This window comes from Paramormyrops kingsleyae, chromosome 15 (genome assembly GCF_048594095.1).
Source record: "Paramormyrops kingsleyae isolate MSU_618 chromosome 15, PKINGS_0.4, whole genome shotgun sequence".
Taxonomy (NCBI): domain Eukaryota; kingdom Metazoa; phylum Chordata; class Actinopteri; order Osteoglossiformes; family Mormyridae; genus Paramormyrops; species Paramormyrops kingsleyae.
This window is the reverse complement of record NC_132811.1, coordinates 11,021,178-11,033,360: the sequence shown is the minus strand read 5'-3', so window position 1 is coordinate 11,033,360 and position 12,183 is coordinate 11,021,178. Positions and strand designations below refer to the sequence as shown.

Here is a 12,183-nt window from a genome sequence, read left to right as displayed (position 1 = left end):
TTTCAAATATTTTGTCAACACTTAGAGCTGTCATCGGTAACACTTTACTTAAGGCCATGTTTTTAGTCATTTATAAACACATTCATGGCAAATAATATAGCAGTGTTTATAATTCTTTATGAATGCAATATGTAATGCATATATAACACATTACTGATACCTTCATACTACATAATGCTCAATATAAGAATTAATAAAGCATTATAGCACCTTCTATTGACAGTCATAAGGCATTATCGTGTTGATTATAATACTTCATAAGTTACAATAAAGTTCTCATTTTATAATGCATAATTGATACCCTCTTGATGCATTATAATGGTCGATGTGAGAGTTAATAAAGCATTACAGCATCTTATATTGACAGTCATAAGGCATTATACTGTTGATTATAATACTTCATAAGCTCCAACAAAGCTGTCATTTATAATGCACTATAGGTACCTTCATAATACGTTATAATGATCAGTATAATAATTAAGGATACTTTGTACTGCATTATAAAGTTATCTTCAGTGCATTATAGATAAACATAAAGCATTCATAATGTATAATAAACACGGCTATAATAAGTTATGCCTTTTGATAAATATTTATAACACATGTTTATAATGCTTTATGAATGCATTATAATGCATTATGAATGTGCCCATAGATTTTTATAGACATGGCATTCATAGAAAGTGTTACAAGTCTTTTTTAAGTTGTTGGTCCATCCATCCCTTTTCCGTAACTGCCTGTCCTGTACAGTGAGCTTGGGGCCTGTCCCAGGAAGTTTGGGAGCACTGTGGTCAGGATGTCAGGAATTCATGTAAATAATAGAAACAATTCCATTATGACAAGAATGGTTTTCCACGTAAAAGGCCGTTAAAAGTTTAGATTACGGAACAGTCACGGCGAGCGGGAAAGAATGAACAGTAAAATGATGACGTGTATCTAAGGTTCTCAATTAGTTATAAAATATTTTTTATTCTTGATTTTTAAAGATTTTTTTATGGTCTGTAGAAGAGGAAAGTGATTTTATTTAGATTCAGCTGTGTCGGTTTAATGAATAATCAGTGAAGGAGCCGGATGGATTTGGTGAGATGATGGCTCAGTTTCTGCTCATTGATTTTGCATTATTGCTAAAGACATACCGTGGCCCTACTCAACGCTGGGGGCCCTGTGGGGAGAAGCTGTGCCGGGGCCTGCTGATGTATTAAAGTGATGCTTGAAAATCAATTGCTTTGTCTTGCATAAAATGCTTGCCGCAGATGTGCGCTGCTCTCTTGCTATTCAATTGGCTGATTAGTTCAGTTAAATCTTAAGGCAAGGGAATTAAAAAATATATATATACACATTATGAGACGGAAATTGACAAGATTTTGGAAAACAGCAGCAACAGAACAAACAAGGAAGCAAACATAAAAAGGATCTGCATAAACAAACATTTAAAAAATAATGTATTTTTTGTTATAATGTGTACTAAGTTTTCAATGTGTAAACTGTATGTGTATTGGCATTGGTTGATTGTTAATGATTGATTAGCTGTCAAGCAACTTGTTACAGTATAATTTTGCTCAACATGATTTTTTTTTTTTAATTTTATGCACTTGGCTCCCAGCCAATGCACTGTACAATGGTACCGTTTATGTTTCTTTGTATTCATACTAATTATATTATTCTATTAACTGCAATGTTAGTATGTATACCTTTGAAGCTCTCTAGTGTTATTGAGATTTCCAGCATGATGTGACTGAAAGCTTCAGCAGCTGTACAAAGTAACATATGGAACTAAATTGCACAGACAAAAAAGACTCAGATGATGGGTAAATCAAACACATTCAATAAACTGTCTTGGTGGATTATCGATTCATCATTTGCATAACTTTGAAGTATTTATACTGTCACAATTACAATAATTAACATCAGTCTGATGTCAACTGCACGATGCCACAAGGCACGGCAATTATGCCTGTGCTAATTAGAGTTTGATTAAGCTTTTTAGAGAACAGTTACGTTATTTAGCTGATCTTACATATAAGCCTCACAGATACTCCACTCTCCCATTAATCCAACAGTCTCTAGTGCCCATTGTGTCCTGTTGTTTTGTGTGTGAGGGACATACATAAAGTGACAGGCTTCGCAATGGGACAGGGGCAATTTTCCATCTGATCCCTTCTGAAGCCTCATCGTTGTGACGGCCCCAAATTAAAGACTGCAATTAAAGCCCTGTCTGAACAGGCTGTTACCATTTGGACTGGCAGTTGGATTGTGACACTGATCTTACTAAGATAAATGGCAGAAATTTGTAGCCAGATGCATTAGAGATCATTGTTTCTCATGGTCTATTAATGTTTGTTGTTGACTGGAGCACAATAGAATGTCACACTGTAGCGTATTTTGTACAGAATATGTATGATGACACCACACAATCTTTATTTGAGTTTATAGTCTTGTGAACAAATAACAATTAAAATAACATGTCTTTAGTAATTTCTAAGCACATTCATGACAAATAATACATCCATAAAGCATTATAAATATTGCTATAAATATTTATCAAAAGGCATAGCCATGTGTATTTTGCATTATGGGTGCTTTATGAAGCTCTCATCTATAATGAACTATAGATACCTTTATAGTGCATTATAATTGTCAGTTTAAGCATTAAGGTTGCTTTGTACTGCATTATACAGGTATCTATATTCATAATGCCTAATAATTATGTCTATAATGTGTTATGCCTTTTTCTATATATTTATAGGCATGTTTATAATGCTTTATGAATACATTATAATGCATTCTGAATGTGTTTATAAATTACTAACAACATTGGCCTTAAGTGTTCCTAAAATAATTAATCATAAGGAAATGTTTTAAAAGGTTGGTATCTATTACATACTCATAATGTACATATACTACTTGTGTTTTATGTTTTTGTGTTTCTTAGATTATGGCTTATAGGCTGCTTGTAAAATAAAGCTCTGAATGCAAATGAATTTTGTAAAATGATGACATGGACAATTAACAGGGGGCGGCATGGTGGTGCAGTGGCTAGCACTGATGCCTCACACCTCTGGGACCTGGGTTCGAGTTTCTGCCTGGGCTCCACATGTGTGGAGTCTGCATGTTCTCCTGTCCTCTCCTGTCGTAATGGAGTTTCCTCCAGGTACTCCAGTTCTCCCCCCCCCCAGGCCAAAAACATGCTAGGGCTTTTTGGAGTTACCAACTTGCCTGTAGGTGTGCAAGTGAATGGTGTGTGTGTGTGTGCCCTGCAATGTGTGTGTGTGCTCTGCAATGGGTCAGTGCCCCTTCCTGGGTTGTTCCCTGCCTTGCTCCCATAGGTTCCAACCCCCCCAACTCTGAAAAGGATAAGTTTCAGAAAATGGGATGGATGGATGGGCAATTAACATGGGCAGTTATTCTTGTCTGTTTGTTAAAATGCAGAAATAGCACTTGCATTGTACAGTATAACCCAACTTTAAAGTCATTCTTCTACTTAAATACTTAAGATGATGCATTTAGGAATGTAACATTTATGAAATAATGTTAATGTAAAGTAGAAATTTCAAATTTTGAAAATGTTGTTTTAAGAAATGTCTATGAACCTCTTTCAAAATAGTTTACCAAAAAAAAAACAAGCCGTAGTCAGCAAAACCAGAGAAATCCCACATTGCTTGGCCAGTTGCAGAAGCTTGAATTATGAATGTAGTATAATGTCGGTGAAACCCAGTTACATACCTGTACCACAACATTTACACGCCTTACTAACGTGCTACATGTATGTTGTGATTTAGCCGTCCCAATGTCATAAAGCACCAGACAGCCTGACTGTTAATGGCTTAAGTAATGTCTAAAACAAACAGCAAAGGCTCCTCATGCTATGGTTCTATGTTCAGAGTAAATGTGCCAGTTCCTTGCTCCTTGTTTCTAGATGAAGCGTGGCACCAACCCACCCTGGTAAAGTGACGTCATTCATTAATCACATGACAACCTTTGACCACGTGACACACCAGGCCACTTCTGTATAAAACATGGCTTTGGGATAAAATATCTGATCAACCTGGCAGGTTTTTATTATTATTATTATTATTACATGTATACACATTCACATTGGGATCATTTTTCCTTTCACTTTCATTACTGCAGTGTGTTTTGTTTTCCATGTTTTCCCAGTACGCTTACAAGTGTTCAACAACACAATTTCAAATCTGTTACTGCTTAAGTTGATGATGCAAATGAATGATTCTGCTTCATTATGCATAAGGACGCTTAGGCACGGGTAACGTTAGTGCGTAATTTCCCTGCACCTGCCGGCATGACGCAGCGCGTCTTTCCCTGGCTGTCTTCAGAGAGCCCCAGCTGCTGTTTCTGCGCAATGTTTTAATCATGATGACGGCTTGTTTGTAATTATAAACACTGTGAAGTAAGTAAATCAAAGCACTTGAAAGAATTTGAGCCTATGGGTATCCTTTGTACCCTTGAAAATTACCCGTAACATCAAAAGCCAGGCCTGCTTTTGAGGTGTCTGCATTACTCTGCATAACCCTTTAGGGTCTTTTGGCTTGAGGACCAAGGTCAATATTTGTTGTTTGCCCACACCGGCAAAAGAAATCTCTATTACAAAAGAAAAAAAGGATTATAACCACCGCTTCTACACCTCCCCTCAAAAGAAGAAGGGTGTAAAAATTTAATAAAATGACAGCTTTCTCTCTTAAAGGTATGAACTATTTAGCAGGGCTGCTTTGCATATTCTGTATGTAACAAGTTTTACCGTTGTAAAATACTGTTGTAAAAAACTAAATCTTGAGGGACTGGCCACTGACAACTTACCTGAACTTTTACTGGCATTTGTTATACTGCTATTGAGTATTCATCCATCTATCCATCCATCCATCTAACAGTTTATAATCATGGGGCATTTCCTGTAAAACAAAACAAAATGATTCTGCCTCATTTCTTACTGGGACATAATCTCAGTCAACCAGGCATCACTGGAAAGGTGGAGAGGAGAAGGTGAGGCGCAGGTTGATGTTTAGCTGGCTAACAGCAGTCTCCTTTGATCAGGCTTCCTCCTCAACACTGTCATCCCCTTCTTTGCCCAGATACCCGAATAGTTTGTGTGGATGTACACAGGTATCTGTCCTCCCAAGACAGCCCCTCTTTTGGGGTAAATGACACGGGTGCCCGTCCCTTACCAAGACAGGGAGTTACGGCTCATAGTAGCTCATAGCTTGGTGATGATCGTTTTATGCCATCTAGGTATAGACATCAATATCAACAATGTTGAAAGTAAGTCAGACACGTTTCATTTTCTGGTGATTTTTTGGATGCATACTTATTTATTTGTCTGTTTGATCTTACTATGCAATTATCGCTGGGACCATTATTTGAGTATCCAGTTTATCCTATAGTTCAGAGGTATCAAACTCCAGTCCTGTAGGCCAGAGCCCTGCACAGGTTTTGGTTTACCTTCATTTAACACACCTGATCAACTCCTTGTGCTAATTACCCCACGGCTCTTGAGCTGAATCATTTGTGGTGGAACAGGGCAAGAAATAAGCTGCACAGGGCTCCGGCCCCCCAGGACTGGAGCTTGACACCCCTGCTCTAGTTGTAGTAGTATATGGACATGCTGAGTTTAGCCCGAAGAGAATAATATTTGTGAAAACATCGGGAGGTTGATCTCCCCGTTATATTTATTTACTGATTAAGGTCATAATAGCATTACAAAGTTACAACTGTGCAATTAAAAGTGTACAGAGAAAATTTGAATGGAGTATTTGAGAGCCCAAATAGCACCATTACAAAATCATAATGTCCCTAAGTACAGAAAAATTGTGATTTGAGCCTGAAAAGGAGACGTTTTCTGAGACAAAAGTTAGCTGATAAACTGCAATTGACAACTGATTCTGTAATGCTGATGATATTGTGCTGTGAGGTACATGTCTGGAACACAAAACCATTACAAAGCTGATCCATTACTTTATTCTGGAAGAATATGTCAGTTTATATGCTGCATGACACTCTAATGTTAATGAACATGAACATTTGTGATACTGAGCAGCATTCGGTAGAGATGAATTATTGGAGTTTAAGAAGAAAAAATCTTTTTAAGATACAGTTTGTTCTCATAGTGGTATGTTTATTCTGGAAATAGGAAGAGCAAAGTGGTATGAACAAATAGACAGGGTCAGGGGTGCCATAAAGGGGGGGGGGGGGGCATTAGGACAATTCCCAGGCCACCTGAGTGACAGGAGCTCTAAAAAATTTGGAAAATAACTGAATTGGTTTGGACTGGGGGGTCCAATATGATATGCTTGCATGGAACCCAAAATCTCGAGCAACGCCCCTGGACGAGTTTGTGTGTGTGGATTATGTTTATATTACATTGTGGGGGACCAAATGTTATAAAAACCTCTTATTTTGACGTTGTGGGGACCAAGTCTTGTATGGGGTTAAGGTCGTCATGTTGGGATTAGAGTTTTCCCCATAGAAATGAATGTAGAGTCCCCAGAAAGATATAATTATAAACCTGTGTGTGTGTGTGTGTGTGTGTGTGTGTGTGTGTGTGTTTGTGGGGAGAGGGGGGGGCAGGGAGAGAGAGGAGAGAAAATAGCAAACAAGTTTATGAATTCTACAGACTAATTTTCATTCATAGACATGCCACACACACACCTCAGTAACATGGGTAAAACGCAGGCACTCAAAAAGTGAAACGTGCTTGATAGTTATGGAGAATTTTTATTTATTTTGCACTAAAATGTGCGAGGATCAAACGCTTATCACATTTCTGAGTCACCACATAGCCTGGAGCTCTGAGGCATAAATTTGGAACAAATCTTGTTGCTCATACAAGGTATTATTTTAATTTTTATGTTCAAAGGGCCGTGTGCGTGGCTGTATGATACCACAACATGACACGCCTTCAATCTAACCTTATTTTTGATCAAAAAATATATAATTCACCACCTGCTCCTTATTTTCTCTCAAATCAGTTTTGTTTCAAAACAAAAAAGCAATTTCTTTAGTTTATAATCCTTGCTAAGAATGAACCATCATTTTTAATCTTTAGATGCATTTTAAATCCAAGCTGTAATGTCTTACCTCTTTGACAAGGTCAAATATCTTAGCAAATTAAGCTGAAGCTTTATTTTATATGAAAGAATTACATGATTAATGCCAAAGAATTAATCACACACTATTCAGATCTCCTAGATTGGGGTTGTGGTGAGGATTACTCTAATAGTTACTGGCCTACATTTTCACACACTGTATATTGACATCGCCGTTAGTTCGGTAAAGTGCTATAAAGAATTTAACTATTGGAGCTGAATGTAACTTAAGCATTCGAGCTATAAACAAAAGTTAACGTCAATACATTCCATTCAATGGATGAAATAATTTAAAGACATTTTTGCTGTTTTCAAAAGAAATAAGTACAGCAGATCAAGGTTTTGTTCTGAGTGCTTAGGTTTATTGAATGATATATAGTTTTCAGTTTCAGGGATGATTTAAAAATATTTTAATGACATTGTGACACTTCTTGCTTGTAGGGAACATAATCAGACAGTATGTTTTGCCAAATAACTGTTCATGAATCTTTTAAAAGTGGTGGAGACTCTGAACAACATCTAAAGAATTTGGGACATATTCCAATATTAAGTTAATAAAATCACATTACAGTATTGCCAAAGGGTTGAATACAAGAACTTTTTATGGGGTTCTATTTTAGTTGTTGGATAGGTAGTTTGTGTAGCCTGTGACATATAAAATTGACTATTTATACAGAATCGCACTTTCTCATTTAGACTGCAGATTCTGTGGTGGTGTAAGGCATAGAAGGACTTCAGTGGAAGCTTTCTTCTGATTCTGTGACAGGTAAGACCCCTGATATAGCACCAAGACAGGTAGACATCTTCCCTGTACGGTAGTTTCTGTTTGCTACCACAGTTTATAGAGAGTAAATAATAATTTCACACCTCGCTTTTCCATATTTATGATTGCTCTGGAGGGCATTTTTTATTTATGTTGACTGCTTTTTAAAAAGTGGACAGCACTTTTCTTCCCCATGTGTCAAAACAAACTGTGTTGTATAATTTATGTGATTTATGATGTATCACAGAACTTGGCTGATAAAAAAAAAAAAAAAAGTTTTCACTGTCCTTATGATGAACAATAAATTCATGACATACAGAAGTCCCTCGTTGGACTTAATGGCTACTTACTGATTAATGATACTGATTTGCTGACTGAAATTGTTTAGTATAGGTAATTTCTGATTTTATACATGTTTACTAAGGGATTTACTGAATACATATACAATATATATATATGTATACATTTAAAAGTATGCATGTTACATTCACAAGTTCTTGGCGTAATTAATGTTGCATAAGGTCGATGTTCTACTATGTGTTGAACTAAACATGTATGCCTCTGTATTGACACTTACGCAGAAGAATTCCTTTTTTATGGACCAGATTCAACCATCTGTGTTTTTACAGGATTTCAGCAATAAACAAGCCAGTGTTAGCATGTTGAATTTTGAACCCCATAAACATATAAATGACTGTTTTTGAGAAATCCTCTCAAAGTACATCAATCTGATTGTGGATCAGCATGCAGGGCAGCTCTGGTAAAATTATGTAATATTTATATGCAATAAAGCAAGTTAATTTGAACAATTTTGTATCTAATATGAATAGTATGTCCATAATATTGTAGCATGTAAAAAAACTGTAGCAACTGTAAAAATGTGAAATGTTATGTAACTAATCTATCAACTTGAATACAAATAAATTGAGCAAGGCACAGGAAGGCCTGTTATTTCCATTTCCATGTTCCAGAAACACCTCATAACAATGGCTACATTTTATTAATGTCAGCTTCCATCCAGTGCTACTACAAGCCAAGATGTTCTGTAGCTGAGTCACTGATCCCAGGGTTGTAATTTACCTTGTTTCTTTACCCTTGTGCTTTACTCCATAATATATAGAACTAATGATGTTATTCATTAACTTCAAACCATTTGTGAAAATACATCACCATGCAAACAGCTATTTCTCTGCTGGGAATTGGCTCAGACTTGGACTTACACTCCTTGAGAAACGTGCCGAAGATGTGGTTACATTTGTTTTCATTTTCATTTCATCTCATGCCATAAATGCAATTCTCCCCTTTTTTTTGTTAATTTCACAGCACGTCATTTTGTTTAATCGTTTTAAGAGACTCTTTTGAACTATTTCAAGAAGGCCTAAAGAAACTCGGTTGCGATTTTGGGGAAACTGCCCGTCAGTAACCCTGTGGCAGGCAGGTCCTGTCTGTCTGCCAAGGAAGCCTTGACTGAACACTTCACTACTACATGAATAATAAATCATGTTATCGCCGGAATACTGCAGTGTATGCTAAACTTTCTCAAAAGTAAACTTGATATGATGCGGTTTGGTTGGTTTAATATATTCCCTCATTGTTCATAGCACTGTATCTGTTTCTGATGTAAATGGATTTGACAAACTAATTTATTTGGAAAGCTGCCACCTACCCAGGTTACATTAGATTTTAATTTAGGTAAAGGATAGGTCCCATACTGGATGATCATTTAAGAGGAATCCAGGACTACTTAATAGACAGCAACTAGTGGCAATATTAAAGTAATAAGAACTAAAACCTTATCTAAAAACCAAATTAATCGAAATTGAAAATGCTTTGTAGTATTTGTTAATATGTTAGCTGCATTTAACACATGCATTTGTGTTTTTGTGAAAAGTAGTATTAGCAAAGTAGTAACTTATGGATGCCATAGTTAATTCCTTCTTTAAAAAAGGGTTTTCTCACATGGAAAAGGTTAAAGAGCCTGTTTACCCAGAATGAGAGGCGCTTTCTCTAATGGTACGCTTGTTGTGTTAATGAGATTAAATGAGCAGTGGATATAAAAAAGCTTGCGATATTACTCGTTCCCGTCAAATACAAAAACACCAAGATTGCTGGAATCTTTAATTGAATTTACACATAATGAAATTACTTAGGAAATTAATTATAAAATGCACAATTAAAAAAAAAGCTTAAATGAGGAATGGACCCAATTAAAATGACTTGCATTACAAAACAATTCATGGGATATAGATAATAAAAGTCTATTAAAGTTTAGTAGTAGTGTGATAAGTAAAGTTCATTAAAAAGCAAGACAATGAAACTGTTATTTTCAAAATCTCCACAATTATGCTGCTCACTGGTTCGTTATTGAAGTTCCTGTTGAGCTCCGTGCTTCAGACATGCCGGTTGAGTGCATGTGGAGAAGCAGCTTAAGAACCGGTAATCTTACACCTACAATCACGAGACACCGGAAAGGTCAATCTTCTGTTGAGATGCAAACATTTCCAATCAGCAGATCTAAAGGTCATCGGTCTTCTCTACTATGTGGTCAGCAACAGCAGAAGGACTATTTGGTTCACTTACACCTCCCGTCTGAAGATAGGTAACTGGATGTAACAGGTACAAAGTGAACTGGCTAGCCTCTAAGGATCCATCACATTAATGGTCAGCCTTCTACCAGCGCCACGTGCTTAGGGCGTATAGGAAAGACAAGACATTTGAACGACCGGGCAAACTATTCAATTTCAAGTCCGAATAGAGGGGATACTGTAATCGGGCAGTTTATTTTAGAAAAGCAGGCACACTTCGACGTATAAATCACATGTAGTAGTCATAGCCAACAAGCTACTAAGAGGTTTAATCCACTCCAAAGAGGTTTTAAGTACCCAATCGTCATTGCTGGATCTCCTACTGTCTGAGCTTTGATTGATCAGGGCAGGGGTAGGTAACCATGATCCTGCAATGTCGGTATCCATGAACCACGCCTGATCTCAGGCAGATAGTACCTCATTAGGTAGGATAGAAAACAGAAAACCTGCTGGAGACCGGCACTCCAGGATCAGTGTTGCCTACCCCTGGATTAGGGGTTCCTAACCTAGCTGGGGTCTAGGGGTCCCCAGGAGCGAGCAGCAAGGTCCCTGCTGCTCATCCATGTGGCACTTGATTCCTCTGTGTGGTTGCCAGCAATTCGCTACACGGAAAGACAGCGTGATCGCCTCAGGGTCGCAAAGGGAGCACGTGTCACTCCTGTAGTCGGGTGGGGGAGGGTCTAACGGAGAGACGAGTACTGGATTGGGTGGAGATCTTTGGGACAAACAAAGAAAACCCTGCAGCTTGCTCCACTTATGCATTACTGATATGTGCATGCATACAGAAATACAATCTCCGTATGCAACAGCCAGGCCAAAGGTGAAAGGTCAAATAAGGTGACAAGGGCCATTTATGAAAATAGATCTCTTCAAATTTCCTCAAATACCAGGAAGAAGGGACCTGTAAATCATATAAATAAAAATGGACAAAAACTTAATAAAAAATAAACCTTCCAATGACTCTTGCTTTCTTCGTGTGTAGTTTGTCAAGGCTTACCGTTGAGTATATGGATGACAGGTGATGGTGTATTAGTGTTCAGCAGGTGTATTCTGAACAGTCAATATCTGAAAGTACAGCCATATACTTAAGAAAATCAAAGACAGGCCACATTTTTCATGTGTCACCCGACAGCTTGATCTAGCATATGTTACAAAGCTTACAGTTTTAACCTTTGCCCATTTATTCAGCTGGATATACTGAAGTAATTAAGGTTAATTACCTCACTGAAATGAACAGTGCAGTCCATTCTTTTCATTATAAGACCAAGTGTTTAAATGTCATATTTAACATTTAAATATTTCATTTAAGATTTCCTGTAACCAGATGTCAATAATTAAATAAAAGGTCACTTTTACAAGACCTTTTTTCATAGCTTGGTACAATGAACATAAAAGCTTATATGTTTGTGATGTGCTATTTGCCTCAATTGTACATCGCTTTGGACAGCAGCGTTTGCTAAATAAATAAAAGTAAATGTAAAAGTAGATGTTTATGCATAGATGTTTCGCATTTTTTAATTTTTTATCTTGGGGAAATGATGTCACATTTTATTGTTTTGTTTTTTTTGTGAGGACGTCTGGCTTCTTCGAAAGCTGAGTCTTGGGGAAATTGAGAATCACTTTCATGGTCCCGAAGTGACTCTTGCTTTCTTCGCGGTCCACACGCTGTCTGTCGGTGCAAATGCTCCGCATTTCTGCCCGGCGAGCCGATAATCACGGAAAACGCTTTCCTTTAATA

The 12,183-nt window shown here is 37.2% G+C and overlaps 1 protein-coding gene across 9 annotated transcripts in view; it reads left to right on the top strand.

Annotated features, from left to right (window-relative positions):
• The window catches only part of LOC111837164 (probable G-protein coupled receptor 141), a 38,569-nt gene extending 29,648 nt beyond the window's left edge, over positions 1-8,921 (top strand). For 7 of the 9 annotated variants that reach the window (XR_011982796.1, XR_011982795.1, XR_011982791.1 and 4 more), the window contains exons 6-7: positions 7,794-7,863; positions 8,490-8,921. The gene's annotated coding sequence lies outside the window, so the exon portion shown is untranslated. Of the gene's footprint in view, positions 1-7,793 lie in introns of all 9 variants that reach the window. The other 2 variants (XR_011982797.1, XR_011982790.1) reach the window with 1 other exon arrangement.
• Positions 8,922-12,183: the final 3,262 nt, after the last annotated feature.